Source organism: Alligator mississippiensis, chromosome 2 (genome assembly GCF_030867095.1).
Source record: "Alligator mississippiensis isolate rAllMis1 chromosome 2, rAllMis1, whole genome shotgun sequence".
Lineage (NCBI taxonomy): Eukaryota > Metazoa > Chordata > Crocodylia > Alligatoridae > Alligator > Alligator mississippiensis.
The window spans coordinates 278,280,594-278,297,450 of NC_081825.1; the positions used below are offsets into that span (position 1 = coordinate 278,280,594).

Consider the following 16,857-nt stretch of genomic DNA (forward strand, 5'->3'; position numbering starts at 1 on the left):
GGGAAGCTAGCACACAAGGTTCAAGTACACTAACCTCTGGTTGTAGATGCTGTTTCAGAAGTACAGCTAGATAGATTGCTGTACCTAGGAGGATTAAGCAGAAACCAGGCAGAAGTTTAATGTATTTTAGCTACATTGTTTTGGTTGATTTATCATCTCAGCTTTCCCCAAGCATCCCACACAAAACAAGTTTTAAAGATCAGCATTCCCATTTTTCTGGTCAAAATTTCTTGAAATATTCACACAATATCCAGCTATTCCCTGATGCAGACAAACCGGCATATAGCTTTTCTGTGCTTCACCACTTTTCCTCCATGTCCAACACCTTTCTTGCCTAAAAAAAAGAGAATTTTTATTCTGCTTAAAATGTCATCTCTATTACTTTTTTCTTCTTGTTACACTACACTTTAAGACACCAGCTATCACAATATGATCCTGATTAAAAAAAAAAAAAAAAAAAAAAAAAAAAAATCACACTAGAGCCTCTAGGTACTCCCATAATATAAGCAAGCATCTGTGTACATCTATGTATAAAAATTTTAAACCTTGGTAAGTTTAGTCAATTGATTAAATCCAAATTAAATATGAATTTCCAAATCACAAGCCTGACAATTTTTGCAGACCCAGCTTTTTCAATCCTTAAAAAGATACATGTACATATTGTTTATTTACTTTATAAGACAGGCAAGACCCAATTTCAGCCAAACCTTACAGGCAAAATATATACCAAACTGAGAATTAGCTTTCCATTTGTCTGCCTAACAAGTTTTTCTTCTACAAGTAACTGTAACTCTAAGTTAATCTAACTTCATTCTTGTTATTTTAATAGAGTAAAGCTTCTGGTTAGATTATCTGACCAAAAACAAGGGGGATGTATGCTAAGAACATCTTCGTGTAGTTGCAATTTTAACCTACAGCAGGGGTAGCTAACCTGCAGCATATGCCTCACATACAGTGGACTGGGGATGGGACAGACAGCACAGCTGCAGATAGGACAAGAAACAAAGCAAAATAGTTGACCAGGCAGGGAAGCAGGGCATAGAGCAGAAAGCAGAGCAGTGGATCAGGGAAGGGAAGAGTATTGGCATGGCACTAAGGGTAGGAGGCAAACTTATGGCACACAGGCCCCTGTTGACCTCAAGGTCAAAGGGGGGGGGGGTAGCAGAAAGCAATTTACAAGCCACAATCTGCAAGTACCAATCCACTGGTGTGTCCAGTTCTTAGGAGTTTATTTCTTTAGCTGAAGTAAACAAGTTAAAGTTTTCAAAGCAAAAAACTAAAAGTGCCCACTACAATGAAATTTTATTATTCAAAAGTCGCTAACAAGACAATGAGGAATCAAAAATGTTCTCTCTAAATTTAAGTTTGTCATCTGTTCCTTTGAAGTCAACTATATTTGCTGTTCAAACTATTCAGTTACAAATTTGTAACTTAGCTTTGAATATGCACAGTAGCTGTTTAAGCCTACAGCACTAGCATTCAGGAATTTCCAGTGTAAACAGCAAGAACAGATTTCCACTCTAAATACACATGCTTTTAAATGTATGAAAGCTTAACTCCTACACCTAAGTATTCATACCATAACTTCTTGGAAGTGTTCAAAAGAATCCTGCAGTGTTATGAAGGTTAATAGCTGTCAAGCTCGCGAACTAGCTCCAACAGTATCAGTGTTTTGATAACAGGGCTGATATTCAGTCTGTATATACAGACTGATGAACATCAGCACACAATTATGAAAGCCATAACCCATGATGACTGCCAAAATATTGAAACTGAAACCAAGAGTTATATGGTGGGGAGGAGGTGGAAAAGGGGTTGAAGGAACCAATAGGACTAAAAAAAAAAATCCAAACAAACAAAAACAAAAACCTCAAGGTAATTTATCATTTAATTCATCATGAAATCAAATAATGTTGTGTGGGACAGTGTTACTATTTCAACTACTGATAATCTTGCAAAACTCCAAATACAATAACTTATAGATTCATAGATGTTAGGGTCGGAAGGGACCTCAATAGATCATCGAGTCCAACCCCCTGCATAGGCAGGAAAGAGTGCTGGGTCTAGATGACCCCAGCTAGATGCCTATCTAACCTCCTCTTGAAGACCCCCAGGGTGGGGGAGAGCACCACCTCCCTTGGGAGCCCGTTCCAGACCTTGGCCACTCGAACTGTGGAGAAGTTCTTCCTAATGTCCAATCTAAATCTGCTCTCTGCTAGCTTGTGGCCATTATTTCTTGTAACCCCCAGGGAACAAGATGGGCAGAAAACGAGATATTGAAAATTAAGGCCTTAATTGTGCAAACAGTTGAAACAGATTACATAGCTCAATTCACACTAATACCAACTTCAGTGAAATTGAGCCCCAGTAGCTTCAATGATTTGCTTAAGTGACCACAGAGGGGTTTTTTATTACTATTAATAACAGCCTGTCACCTCAAAGCAGTGTTACTTCAGTGTCAAAAAAATGAAATGTTTATGCTTTCCATACTGTAACAAAACAAAAACAAAAAAACAGTACTTTTTTTTTTAATGCAAGTGCTTATCAGAAGCACTTGTTTAAGTCTAGAGCAAAGATCACCAACCTTTTAGAAAGGTGGCCCAGCACGTGGCACCCATCGCCTCTGCAGCATCCCAGCCCTCCTTACTCCATGAGGGTTGATTTCCCATATGTGCACCTATAGAGTACCACCACAAACCCATGGCCAACACACAGGAAACAGGTAGTTCAACAGCGAGGGTGAGCAGAGCTGCAGGAAAGGGGAAGAGATGGGCAGGGGCTGTGAGGAATCAGGTAGCAGGTACCTTTAAGGTGTCACAACCCAAAGTTGTGGTTTTTGTTTGTGCGCGCTTCGGCACAGCTAAATTATTTTTCCCGCCAAATTATAGTTTCTTTGCATGGTGGAATTCTCTGCTGTGGAGGGGAGCTCCAGATGCAAAAGGCTTTCCCGCCGTTTTGTAGCTTCTTTGCAGGGTGCATTTCTTTGCTGCATACTAGTGATGCACGTTGCAAAGGAGTTCCCGCCATTTGTATTTAGATTCGCGCCACGTTATTGGCCGGTTCTAAATCTAGGCACACGTGGCAGCTAGCTATTGGCTTGCTAGCCGTACAAAAGGCTTGGGTAGCTTCCGCCCAAGTCAGAGAGAGAGGAAAACTGGAGGACTTTACGAACTCCAGGAGGAGGCGGCTTCGTGCTGTGTGAAGATCTCCAAGCGATGTGGACCCTTGCGGACCCAACGCGCCTCTCTTAAGCAGGCAATAGAGGCTTAATAACCGAACCCACGGAGCTTTACAACTCCGGAGGGGGGAACAAAAGACCGAACCGCCTCTAGCCTCTCCCCATCACCGAGCGCAATCCTAGACGTATCCCTTTCCTGTAAACCCAATTTTCGAACCCACGGAGCTTAAACAACTGCAGGGCCTGGGAACCCGACGGCCCACGGAGCTTCGACAACTCCGTGGGAAAGAATTGCCGAACCCGCGGAGCCTAAACAACTCCGTGGGAAAGAATTTGTCGTAGTCCTCCAACGAGGATTTAAGCAGAGCTGCACCTGGAAAGCTGTCCAGCCTACACCACTACCATCTTTGGGTGTAAGTAAATAATCTTTTGATCAACCACTACACGTTTGTGACTAATTCTAGCTCGCCACCGGTTTTCCCCGACCCCGTGTGCCCGGGCTGCTGGCCACAGCCCACGTGCGCAAAGACGGGCCGCGGATCGCCCCCCCCGACTCGCACTTGGCGGCGGGATCAGGGCCCGGCCCACATATAAGGGACTGGTGCACACACCACTGAGTCAACAGTTCTCCCCTTTGTGGGATTCAGCTCAAGAGCCATAGGTTACCAACAGATACCTACTCTAAAAGAATAAGTCCCGCAGACTTCAAATACAAAGTCCGATAGAGAAATATCCCCCAGTTAAAAGGCAGGATAGCTTCAGACTTGTGCACATTATCACGTGCTGCTTTTTACAAATATAGCGCAGGTCATCAATTCTGCAAATTTTGTCATTCTTAGGGTAACAATGTTAACATGGCTTTACTTTTCTGTGTTAGCAAAGAGGAATGCTAACAGGTGAAGCATCTTGGTAAGAAGTCAGATTTTTCTCCTTGCCTTAATCTGAAAATTAGAAAACCGAGTACAAAGTTACCTAGCAATTTAAGACTAGAAATGGGAAAGTAAAAACCAATGTAGACAAATCTGATATTTCCAATTTGTCATTGTTATGCAATTTAATTTTGTTCCTACACCTAGATTTCTGTCAAGTAACCAACAGCTTTTGCAGCAATGCACCAAGATCCAGAAGTTTACTTTCTATATAAAATTTACCATGGTTATTTGGCTTTCTAATGGTTAATTCTTTCCTTGAAAAATCTTCTGCACTCTTTGACTGGACATCTAAACCTGGGAGTAGGTTTCTTATATACTGATGACAGAAGAACATCATACTACAAAATTTGCAGAACTCTGTTACTTCAGCCCAAGGCATGGGTTACTTATTTGACTTTTGTTACATAAGAAGCTTAAGTTGACTGCATCAATTGCCCAATATAAGTCCATTTCATCTCTTAGTCATTTAAAGAAACAAATGAATCAAACTTAAGTCTCCAAATGAAAATGAGAAGGGGACGGGGACACAAACACAATATAGGGTTAAAGTAATGGAAAAGAATATAATGATGCAGACGTGACCAACCTGTGACAGAAGTGCCCCAAATGGCACAGGGCAGATCAGAGGTTACAGGCAGCACAAACAGACAGAGCAGGAAGCAGAACAAAATATTGGGGCAGGGATTGTAACAGAAAGACCCTTTTTCCTCTTGCCTGAATTTCCTTCCCCCTCTTTGGATAAGTTTATCCTGTTCTACTTTTTCTTCCTTCCTCTTTCTTTCACTATAAGATAAGGAATTGTGTTTTAAAGTTTGTATGTGTGCATTTTGTACCTCCCCTTGTATTTTGGTATTTTTATCTATTTGTGTGCCATGGCATTACTCTTCTAGCTTATATTTTATACTCTTCACCTTTTAACTAAATGTGCTTTAGTTTTTAGAAGTAAATTATGCACTGTAACAATGTTAACAAGGGCAGGAATCAAACGGCCTCTTCCCTGTATCAGGTTGGCCCCTGAAAGAGCAAGCGAATCAGTGATTGAATGTGTAACAGTAGCAGGCTTCGGTAACAAGTGGAAATTAACACCTAGGGAAACCCCAGATCAACCAAGGGAAAAGAATCTATAGGAGACAATGTAGCAACCGGGAATTCTCTAAACTTCACTGTTCAAGGGCTAGAAGCCCCGGTCTAAGTTAATTAACGCCAGGGACCAACTTTTGTGGCTAAATATCTCCAGATCGACTGCTCCCAGAGCCCTATTCAAAATTCATCAACGGACTCCCAAACCTGCACATACATGCGGACGACCCCTGGGGCTGACAGATGCTATCCAGTAGCCACCAAGGGGGAAGTCCCATGAGGGTCAGCGACCCCTGGATTGGGCAAAACTGAAAACCAGGGAGTCACCAGTCTGCCAAGGACAGATAAAAAGCAGTGAAAAGTGACCCTCAGTGGCACCCTCTTGGTCTCCAACTTGACCAGTACCCAACCTGTCCAGCCAGAAGACCTGCCGGTGACCCTCTTCTGGAGGATAACAGCACACTGAAAGAAGCCTCGACTGGCCATCAACAGCAGACTCCAGCACTTGTAGGATAGGTATACCCAACTGTGGTGCCCCCCCCCCCCCCAACCACCACCACAAACATTTGTAGCTCGCTAGTCTGTGTGCGCACGCGTGTGAAGGGACCAGCCCCAAGGTTATGATTTGACTTCATTACAGTGTTTCAATCTGCCTAATAAACCAGAATTTTAAGGATCCCGAGTTGGACATCTGTAGCCAACAGGATCACAGAACAGAGAGCAAAAAGCAGAGCAGCAGATCAGAGGTACAAGATGGGAATAGCATTCAGGGAGGGTGCAGGGCTAAATTTGTGGCACACGTTGTTCCTCACTGTATTAATGTGTTCCATTCAACATGTCCCTGTTTAGGATATGTGAGCATTTAAGATACTATAATTTCAGATTCTGCAGGGGGAGTTCTTGGTGACAGTTTATGCCAAAACAAGTGGAGGGGAGGGGGAAGTAACTGCTGCTCAGAAACATACACAGTCCCTTTCCCTTGCATGCAGAGACCATCTTTCTGATGATTTACAGATGAAGTGGTCTTATGCCAAAAGATGGTCAAATCTCAAATCTCCAGTAATAAGAATATTTTGTTAATTACTCCAGGACCAAGTGGTCCAGCACAATGAGGGAGGAAGATCAAAAGGTGGTGGGTAGACTGGCCTTACAAAAACTTTTTACAAGCTATTAATACACTTGGCAATCAACCAACACTGAAAAATATTGCTTGCATGCTGCTTTGAAACTTGGCCAAAAATTAACACCTGCTCCACATGCCAGCCAGAACAATTTCTTGTAAATTTTTATTCACCAAGATAAGAGGTAAGCAGGCCATCTGCAAGCACTATTACTTGAGACCTTGACTTTCTATACTGGAACTCACCTCTCTCTTAGTCTTTCCAAGACTGCCAGAACACTTACTATTAACTAAGATACAGGTTTCACACCTCCGCTCCTATAGTAGAGCATTAACTATACTGAGAAAGCCATGGAGAAAATTACTTATCCCTTGGGACTTGATCATATGTCTTTCCAAGACCCCTAGAACTCATAAACCTTTTTGGCATTCTACCAGCTCCTTTCAATGAACTAGTTCAAGGTAAAGTGCAGGCCTCAAACACCTATAATCTTCATAAAAACTGCACCTGCTCTTCCAGAGCTGTCACCTGTCACAGATCAAGTACGCTCCCAGAAAGTCAAGAGGGAGATTCCTAAATATGATCTACTTGCCCTTTAACTCAGTGAATGTTCTCATCAACAGAAGATGTTCAGCAGAGGTCCTGGCTATCTGAAATACTATCCAGTATAGGCTGAACAGAACAATTAGATGATTTGAATTCATAAGCATACATCGAAGTATTTTAAAAGTGTAAACTTGGTCTTTCTAATCCCTACACCTACAATCCCTTGCTCTCACCAAGTTTGGGGGGGGAGGGAAGGGGAGGGGAGGGGAGGGGGGGAGGACAGAAGAGAGATCCCCTCCATGTTTTAGTTGATGTGGGTTTTTTTGGTTTTGTTTTTGTTTTGTTTTTTATACAAGATGGACATGAGAAGGGTAGAGAAACTCTTAAACATAAAAAGTATGTCTTGCCCAAATCAGAAAGAACTAATGATTCACAAATCACTGAAAAGCTAGGGAAGTGACAATGCTGGAGTAACAGGACTGGAAGCTAAGCTGAAAGGCAAAATGATTTTTAGGGAAAACTCAAGGAAAAGGATTAGTTGCTTGTTTTGTCCTTACTTGTTTTGCCATAAAATAAATAAAAAGAAACAGAGAAGTAAAAAAAAAAATAAAAGATTTCACTCTCCATAGGCCCAGCTGTCAGGCACAACTCTGACAGTACCATTGTCTTTAAGACCTTGGGGATAATCTGGATGGTCTATGATTAGGGGTGCACCAATAGAGACTTTTGGGGCTGATACCAATAGCCAGTTTTTAAGGAGGCATATAAGCTGATACTGATCCAGTTTCCAATACAGCATGGAGAGCTGTGTGCAGCTGGCAAGTCTGTTGTGGTGGATGGGGAAAAGGAAAGGGAAGTGGCATGTGGGGGCAGATCAAGATCCTCCACAGTGAGGGAAGGAGGAGTGGGCTGGGATCCAGCTCGGGTAGGGCAGGGCACAGGACAGAGCCACGACTCATCCTGGGGGAGGCTCATGCTGCTGCGTACACCCTGGCAGGACATGGCGGGGGGGGGGAAAAATATGCCCCCTGAATCTGCATGGGGCAGGGCTGCTGCTGCAGGCTATAGTGGCACTGGGCTCTTCTTAGTGGGGGCTGAGCCAGGCTGTGCTTGGGGGAGGCAGGCTATGGGGAAGCTGTCGCACCCCACAAGCCCGCCCTTCCAGCACCACCACTACAGAGCTCAGGGCAATCCCAAGCCAAACCCGCAGCCCTGCCCTGATCTGGGGGGCAATATGCTTCCCCTCCCCCCCACCCGGGGCCCTCCCAAGGTGCCTGCAGCAGTGGAAGCCAGCCACCGCCCTCCTCCCCCGACAAGCTGGGGCTCCATCCTGCACCTTGCCCAGGTAGCACCTGCCCCAGCCCCTCCCTCACTGTGGGGGGCCTTGATCTGCCCCCCTACCACATGCTTACCAGCTGCAAGCAACTCTCCATACTGTTGGACTGCGCTCCTCACCGCCTACATGCTGCACTGTGGCTGCACACATGCCTTAGCCATTTAATCATCCACATTAGGCTGATTTCCGATAAAAAAAATAAAAATTGGTTGTATGTCAGTGCCAATCTGATATCGGACCAATGTATCGGTGCACCTCTATCTATGATACCACTATTTAAAACAGCTGACTAAAAATGTCCTTGATGATAGCAGATAGTGAAGTCAAAATGTCTCAAAGGCCTCCTAACTTCCAGATTAGTATATATAAATCAGTTAAAAGATGACAGACCTCCTGGTCTCTCATTTTTTAAAGTAAAATAAGAAGCCAAAACATTCAACTACCTTTGAACTGCTATGTTTTTTCTTCAGTTTCACTAACAATGAAGCAAACACAAACCCTGCTATTAATAATTATTACCACAAACTAATGAAGTTTACAGTTCATAAAGACTGCCCGCCCGTGAACTCTGCAGCCTGGATGAGTGATGGACCAGCACCACAGTATATCTAGAAATAAAATCAAAACAACAGTAGGTCAAGGTTTAAACTTGCTCATACCCCTATAAAAAAAAAAAAACAACAACAACAAAAAACACCACATACAGGTGACTAGTCACATTCTTAATAAGCATTTAATAAATATTTCATTCTGCTGCATTAATAAGTTTGTATTAGACATACCTAGAGGCCTCATCATGCCGAATAGTGTACTAGTGCACAGTAAAAGCATCTCCAGCCCAGAGTACTCACAACTATCGTTTAGTTTAAAGAACAGACAGAGGGTAGAATTGAAAACAAAAGCACAGAGACATGAAGTAGTTTGCTCAGGCCACACAATAGTTCATTGGCAGAGCCACAAAGAACCCAGGAGAGTGTCCTAACTACTGATGCAAGCTGCATTTGAAGGCTTTAAATAATCATTTTAACAAATAGTAAAATCAATATGATAGAAGCTTTAAAAAAAAAAAGTTATGGTTCCCCCCCCCTTCCAGAAACAATCCCTAGCCTAGAAAAATTAAGTTTATACTTTAGAAATGACAAAATGTAAATAGTTATGACCATATCCTCAACTATGTTCCTCAATCCCTAGCATACAAAAGGGCAACAGTGGCTAAGTGAACTGGCTAGAGTCAGTGAGAGCTGGAAGAAAGTAGTAAAATGTATCTGATCTAGTTCAAAGATAACACCAGAAAAAGAGGGCCTGCTGGTAAGCCTAGAAATATAGTAAGAGCTGCCAATTAGCTTATGAAAGTCATTTCCAAGGAGTCACAAACCAAGCAAGCCCCCTCCCCCCCTTTTTTTTTTTTAAACACCCCCCCCCCACAATGATGAAAGATGTAAAGATAAATAACCTCAGACATCTCAAGTGTTGGAAAGAGTTCTCTGAACTTTGTTATTCATATATTTCCAATTAAGAAGTGGCACTTGTACCAAATAAAAACAAATGCAATGCTCATTTCCCTACTGTCCATCCTGGTGATCAGTTTCATGCAGTGGCATGGGTCATAAGTGTCACCCAGCTTCTGGGCTGATACACAGGAAAAAGAGAATAGAGTTCTTTGCTCTTCTACCACCAGTGAGAGATAATCTGTCATCTCTGATACACCTGTATATAAAACAGTACAGCAATTAAAGTAACCTCCTTGATGCTTAAAAGTTGTTTTGTTCTGTCTCCAAAATCAGAACTTCCTAGATCTTAAATGCTGGAAGCAGGAAATGAACAGGGAAATAACCCTAGTCATACCCTGTCCCCTCTCCCTTTCAGCATCCACACTGACACTGTTTAACAGGATACTGGGCAAGAGGGACCTGTGGTCTGATGCAGTAAAATGAAGCTCTTTATGTCCCTGTACTACATAACCAGCAGCAATGTGAAAACTTAAAATATCAGCAAGGCAAGGGTTTTGTTTGTTTGTTTTTTATAGGTAATATCAAACCAACTATATAGCTGTGAGAGATACAGCCAAGCTTTTTGATGTGAAGTGGCCTCCTAGGGGCTCTTGGGGAGGCTGGGGGGGAAGCAAGCAACCAGACACAGCTTTAGCTGTGCAAAGCTCCATGTAAATAAAAAACAGGATACAAGATGTTATCAGGTACTTAACAGACAGAAGTGCAGTTGAACTAGATAACCTGATAAGTGGAAGAGCAAGGCTGTTCAAAAGGGTTGTTATCACCTGTGGAGTGCAGAGAGATTAGCAGGGATAACAGCCCTGCAGTCAATGCCTCCAAGTCCCAGGTTCTTAGGGTCCACCGGGAAAGTAACAGACCGACCACGCTGCTGGTCCAATACAAGGTATCACCATAGAAATCCTCACCCCTCGCATTTTTCCTGACCCACCAGCCTCCCTCTACAAACACCGGGTCAGGTATTTGCTCGGCAGTCTACAGTACACACAAGCACACAAGAGCAAGCTGCCAGCGGCCTGTCTTGCCCCGTGCAGCGCACGACAGCAGCCAGGGGAGACGCGAGGGAAACTGAACCGGGTCCGACCAGAGCTTTTCCCCACAGCTCCTCTCCCACTTGCAGGCTCCACCATTTAAGGTCCAAGACGCAGCGATGCAGAGGCAGTGCCCCGTGCCCCTAGACCTGCCACCACCTCTGGGGGCCTGCCTGAAAAAAACCCAACACCTTCCTTGTGCTCATTGTAAACTTCCTGCCCCCGAGTCCCCTTTGCGGGCCCCGAGCTGTAGTCTCGAGCCAGGGCAAATCCGCCGCCCCGGGGCCCTTCCCTCCGCCGCGCGCCCAGCCCTGCTCACGCCCCCTGCGGCGCCTCTCCCGAGCCGCCTCCGCCTCCCGCCCCGGCAGGCGGCTCCACGCCCCCGGCTCCGCTCCCAGCCCGGGAGGCCGCGAAGTGCCCGGGGCCGCGCGGCGCGGAGCACAAAGAGCAGCGCGGCCGGGCGGGGGGCGCGATGCGCATGGGCCCCGCACCAGTCACGCCGCCGCCGCCTCCTACCTGCCGCACAGGCCCCAGCGCGGAGCCGCCCCGTTACAGGCTGCGCCTCATTGTGCCGCCGCCGCCATTTCCCCGCCGCCGCCGCGCTCCCCCCAGCTGTCAGGTTCCTCCATTCACCTGGGCCCGGGACGGCCTCCCCCTGCGCCGCCGGCCCTACGCAAAAGGCGCGCCGCCCCGGCCCCTCCACCCGCCCCAACAGACCCGCCCCACGCCGGGAGCGCAGACAGGCTCTGAGAATACCGCCCCGCCCCGGTCACGCCCTCTCTGAGTCCTCGGCCCATGAGAGGGCGGAGGCGATTGGGTGAGAAAGCGAGGGGAAAGGTCAACGACTGAGAGGCTAGCCAATGAGGAGGTCGGAGACTGCAAGCCCGAAGGAAGGCCGGAGGCTTCTAGGGTCTCACGTGGGTTCCTCGTCCCCACGGCCCGCAGGCGCGAGGGCATCTACCCCGCGCCCCCGCCCCGCGCACAGCCGGGGGGGCACTGCCCCCTCTCCCCCTCCCTGGAAGTGCGTGTGAGGGGATCAGCCCGCAGGACTCCCCCTGCCTGGTCTGGGGGCTCATTCCCCAAGGACCTCCCTTCCCTCCTGCTGCAAAATCCCAGGGGCAGGGTGGTAGGCTGATCTTCGCCAGCCTCCACCTTCCCACAATGCCTTTCACCAGCGCCCCCTGCTAAGGGCGTGTGGCGGGGCTGTCAGTCCCGCCGCCAGCAACCCTCCAGGATTGCCCTGGACTCTCCAGGAATTAGATGTACATCTCTAGGAGGCTGCTGAGAGTCACCAGGGAGATAAAATGATAGGGCCTTAATTAAAATAAATATTAAATGTTGAATCCAATTTGTACAGTAGTAGGTGTTTAAAATGTAACAGTAACGTGCGTTTGCCTTTCTGATGTAAAGTTGACACACCATACTCCGTAACAGATAGGCGCAAGCACGCGGACAAGTCCGCTCCGCGCCGCGTGTTGTGCACGCCCCGTGTTGGGTGTCGTGGGCACGTTGGCGTTCCAGAGACCTGGAATAGATTCGGAAGTTGGCAACCCTACAACAACCCCCAGCGTCTCGTCACCCAGACAGGCTAGCGGTAGTCCCACAAGCAACCTGCCTCAGCCTGTCTTGCCTGGGGGACATCATTAACCGTGTTAGTCTGGAGTCAATGAGAAGGCAGGGTAGAGATGCACTTCTATAGACTAACTGGCCGCATGGACACAAGATGCTGACTGCAGTACCACAATGTACCACAATACTACTATGCAGTAGTGTCACGTGGCAAAAACCATGACATGATACGACTGCAGTAGTATTAGGCTGCTGCACAGTAGTGTCACAAAAAAGGCATTTGCTGGCACTGCATTGGGTTACTGCTCATTTATTTAGTGCTTGTTTATACAAGCTGCCCACAGACACGTGCTGTTGGGTCACTGTCTTGTCACCGTTCTTGTCATGTAAGCGATGGGCACTTGCTGTGGAGTGAGGAAAGAATTGGCAGCTGCTTCCAGAGGCCACAGCCTGTTTGGCTTCCAACGTTCCACTTTGCTGGCTGTTTCAGGGACCCCCTCCCCAGCCGGCCCGCAGCTGCAGGGCTCCACGCTTGGGAGGAGGCTGGAAAGGGATGGAGGACGAGGGCTTGGAATGTCCAACATCCTGTTCACCAGGTCACCAGCTCCCAGCAAACTCCATGGGCCCTCTGAGTTTGGAGTTTGCTGGCAACTGCCAATTCTTTCCTGACCCCACAGCAAGTACTTCTCCCTACACCAGCCCTCTCTTAGTTGCCAGTAACAAAATTTTCCTCCCCCCACAAGCCAGGCATCCCATGCCTGCACTGGTACATTTTATGTTTTTTGTCTCTTGAACTCTAAAATCAGGAATATAAGGGGCATCAGGCCCCTCAAACCTACTTTTTCTGTCTTGGTCATGAGTCCTCTCCTGAGCATTGCCAGAAACCTTCTGTCCCTTAACCTTGTTGCTGCTAGAGTAATTTATTTTTTCTTAATTCTATTGCAATTCCCTATCCATGGTAAAATATGCTGACTTCTGTGCATTGCACCCTCTTCATGACTCGTTGCATAAAATTCATGTGTTTCAGAAAGCTATCTCCAATAAGTTGTCTTTTGTCTTCCATGTGAATGAGATCATATCAACTTATTGCCATGGCTGTTAGTCATAATTTGCATTTTGGTCTCACTCAGAAGGCCTACTCTAGCTGAAGGCCACAATCTGGATCAGATCCCGTGTTGTACATGGTTGTGGTTTTAAGAATGCAGAAGGCAGGGTAGATTTGCACCCTATAGACTAACCAAAGTAGAGAGAGAGAACACAAAAAAGAGAGCACAAGTTTTTGTGAGCTAAAGCTCATTTCACTGATGCTGGAGAGAGAAATTATAATACAAAAGACAAAGGAGCACAGAGGTGTAACTCCACTCATATCATACGCCACCACCTGCTCACAGTGCCCCTCTGTTGTCTGCATTGCACAGATAGAGCTGTCCCTACATAACAGAAGGAATGAACACTGCTTTGATGTCACGTGCAGTACGGCACACAAAACTGTAGCAGAACACTTCAACCTCCCTGGTCACTTGCTGACCTGAGGGTGGCTGTTCTGTGGATGGTTTCTTGTAGAACAAGAAATCATCCACAGAGTGGATTGTGTTAAATATGATTTACACCTGGATTCTTATCTCATTATCTGGATAAGCTTTTGTGACTTCTTGTTCCTATGGTATTTTTGCTTGTTTCTTCCAGCACTGCCCCCCCCCGGTCTTTTGTATTCTAACTTCTCTCTCCTTTGTATACTCTGATTTCTGCACATCATTTCATAGCATCTGATGAAGTGAGCTTCTGCTCAGAAAAGCTTATGCTATATACATCTACTTTGATTAGTTTACAGAGTGCATATCTACCCTGCCTTCTACTGATTTCAGACTAACACAGCTAACTACTTCCCTCTGTTCAAGAGTATATACAGTCCAAAGCCCTTACTCTGTGCTGCACCTGTTGCTCTAGCAGTGTTCCCGCAATGAGGGTATGGTACCCTTGGACAGGGTGAGATCCTTTTAAGGGTCCCATGCAATGATAGCACTGTTAGATGTGCAAACATCTACATATGATTTACAAGATAAACTCAAAGCTATTTATTCCTATTTAAAAATCTCTAAAAACATTCTAACCTATTATGGTCTTTCTGAGTTCTTTGCAACAGAAGAATTGGTCTATTATTTTTTCTATCATCAAAAAACAAATGAAAGCTAAAAGCTGGCATCTTTTGACAGGTGCTCACTTCACCTATTTAATGATAGGTGCCTTGAGTCTAAAAGGGTTGAGAATCACAGCTGTAGTGAATAGCTGTGAATAATAGATCTCTATTCACCTTGCTTCATTTCTGCGTATATCACCAGCTATTGCCACTTCCAAACAGCCACAGGAATGCCCTGAAGTGCTGCTCAGATCAAACCCAAAAGACTTTAGTGGTTAACTCTTTCTCTACCTGTAATGACTTCATTTGCAGAATCCCTCAGTGCTTAATCATCAATGTGAAGACATTGAGAAAATATGGACTGAGTTACCATTTGGATACAGAAGACATCTTTTCTTTTTATATAAAAAATAGATGCCAACATTTCCCATTTTGTGATTATGTGGTCTACCCTGAGCTGATAGCAGAACCTCAAAGAACAGCTGGCTAAACCTAAAGCCAGACAAAACCAAGGTGCTAATTCTGGTAAGAAAAATTGCTTACTTGTCCTTAGATTTAAATTAAGCTGCATCGTGATGAATCTGTGCTTTGTCCATGAATCAGCTGAAGGAAGAAAGGTTGGTTATAGGTAGAAGGACAGTAGGTGAGAAGTGTATTGATGAGGCAATGTGTCTGGGGACCTGGGAGGACCAAAGTATTTGGAGGAAATGTGGGACCTGACATGAGGTGTTGCATTAGAGTTGTCTCTTTAGTTAGGAACCAGCCCAACAGGAGTAGCCTGCAGGCAGGAATCATGTGGGAGCTGCTGCGCTGACACAGAAGAATAACGTGAATGGAAACCAAGTGAGACAGGCTGTAAAACTGAACATGGGTTAAAGCAACTACAGGATGCACAAGCACTGCTTACTAAGGGAGAAATTGATTAAAAAGGAGTAATAGGATTAAGAAACCCTAACTTTTTGTGGATCCCCTTCTCCTCAGCTCCCCCCTGGCATGTACCTGTATCTATTCATTGTAACAATTTTTAAGCAACTTGGGCAGAGACATTGTGACCTTTTCTACCACCAGGTGCTATTCACTGATTGGACCTTCCAACATTCTTCCTAGACTGTGACTATGCCTGGCATACTCTCAAGTACTACACTTGGAACAAGCTGACCTACCACCACCTTCTCCTTGCAGCAGCCTGGGAGTCCTTTTTAACTCCTTAGTGCTCATTCCCTCTAACAACATACAGACTGCTTTGTGACCAGCTAGACTGAATCCCACCCTCTCAGTCAGGAAACCTGGTCCTAGTGAGCTGTACGTTTATGAATTCCAGAGTTGGTCATGGTAGCTCATTGGCCTAGATACTTGGCCACAGCCCCAAGCTCATGGCTCAGGCAAAGAACTCCCAGGTGCTACTCTTGAGTTTGAGATGGTAAAACCAAGTCCTCTTCACCATGGCCACAGCCCAATGCCAGCAGCAATGTTATACCATGAGAAAAGAATCACTCTGGTAATCCTAAGTAGCCAAGCATGCTGTTTGAAAAGCACAAAGCAGCTGCATTATGCTGGAAGAGCTGAGCTATTGTATCTAAGAACAAAGCCACACACCATGGCAAAACTCCAGCTGGTACAAATTATAGCAGCCGACTTCTTTATCAACACATCATCCAATGCTCAGCTCTCTGTAATACCTCTTCACTAAATACAGAATTCAGTTCAAAGTCAATTTTGTCCTAATAAATTTTTCTTCATTAAGTCCTTAACACTCCTATACATCTATAACTGATCAGGCTGTTTCACCTACAGCAAGGTCTGGAACGGGGGTTGGCAGGCTCTGGCACACATGCTAGAGCATGGCACGCAAGGCCATTTTGGTCAGCATACCAGCATTGGTCTGGGCTCTGGGCAGCTGCTGCCAGACATGGAGCCCAGGCTGCTCCCAGCAGACAGCCAGGAGGCTGCAAACCTGTGGCAGGCTCTGGAGCCCAGGTATCAGCTCCATAGCACCAACAGTTTCATGTGCCCCACAGATCAGATGGCGGGGGAGCGGCCTAAGGCAGCACAACCCCGGCCCCTCCCCTACCATCCACTCTGAGATGCATGTGCACCTGCTGGTACGAAGCTGATGCCAGGGCTCCAAAACAGGGGTGGCACCAGACTCTTCCCAGTGGGAGGGCTGGTCTGGTCTGGTCTGGTCTGGTCTGGTCTGGTTGAGGCTCCACCCCTCCCAGTGTCGCCACTGCCACCACTCACCCACCTTGTGCAGCTGAGCCCGCCCCGCTCCCACCAGCTCCGAACCCAGCCCCGCACTGAGAAGAAGCTCAGCTGCTTGGGGCAGGAAGCAGCAGCACTAAGAGGGGTGGCTACAGTGGGGTGCTAAGGTGAATTCTGGGATGGCTATAAGACTCCCAACTTCCCAGCAGCATTGTCC

The 16,857-nt window shown here is 46.1% G+C and overlaps 1 protein-coding gene across 4 annotated transcripts in view; it reads right to left on the reverse strand.

Moving 5' to 3' along the window:
- Positions 1–11,374, reverse strand: part of DICER1 (dicer 1, ribonuclease III) — a 105,127-nt gene extending 93,753 nt beyond the window's left edge. For 3 of the 4 annotated variants that reach the window (XM_059723197.1, XM_006275829.4, XM_019481634.2), the window contains exon 1: positions 11,249–11,368. The gene's annotated coding sequence lies outside the window, so the exon portion shown is untranslated. Of the gene's footprint in view, positions 1–11,248 lie in introns of all 4 variants that reach the window. The other variant, XM_059723198.1, reaches the window with a different exon arrangement.
- Between the last annotated feature and the right edge of the window lie 5,483 nt (positions 11,375–16,857).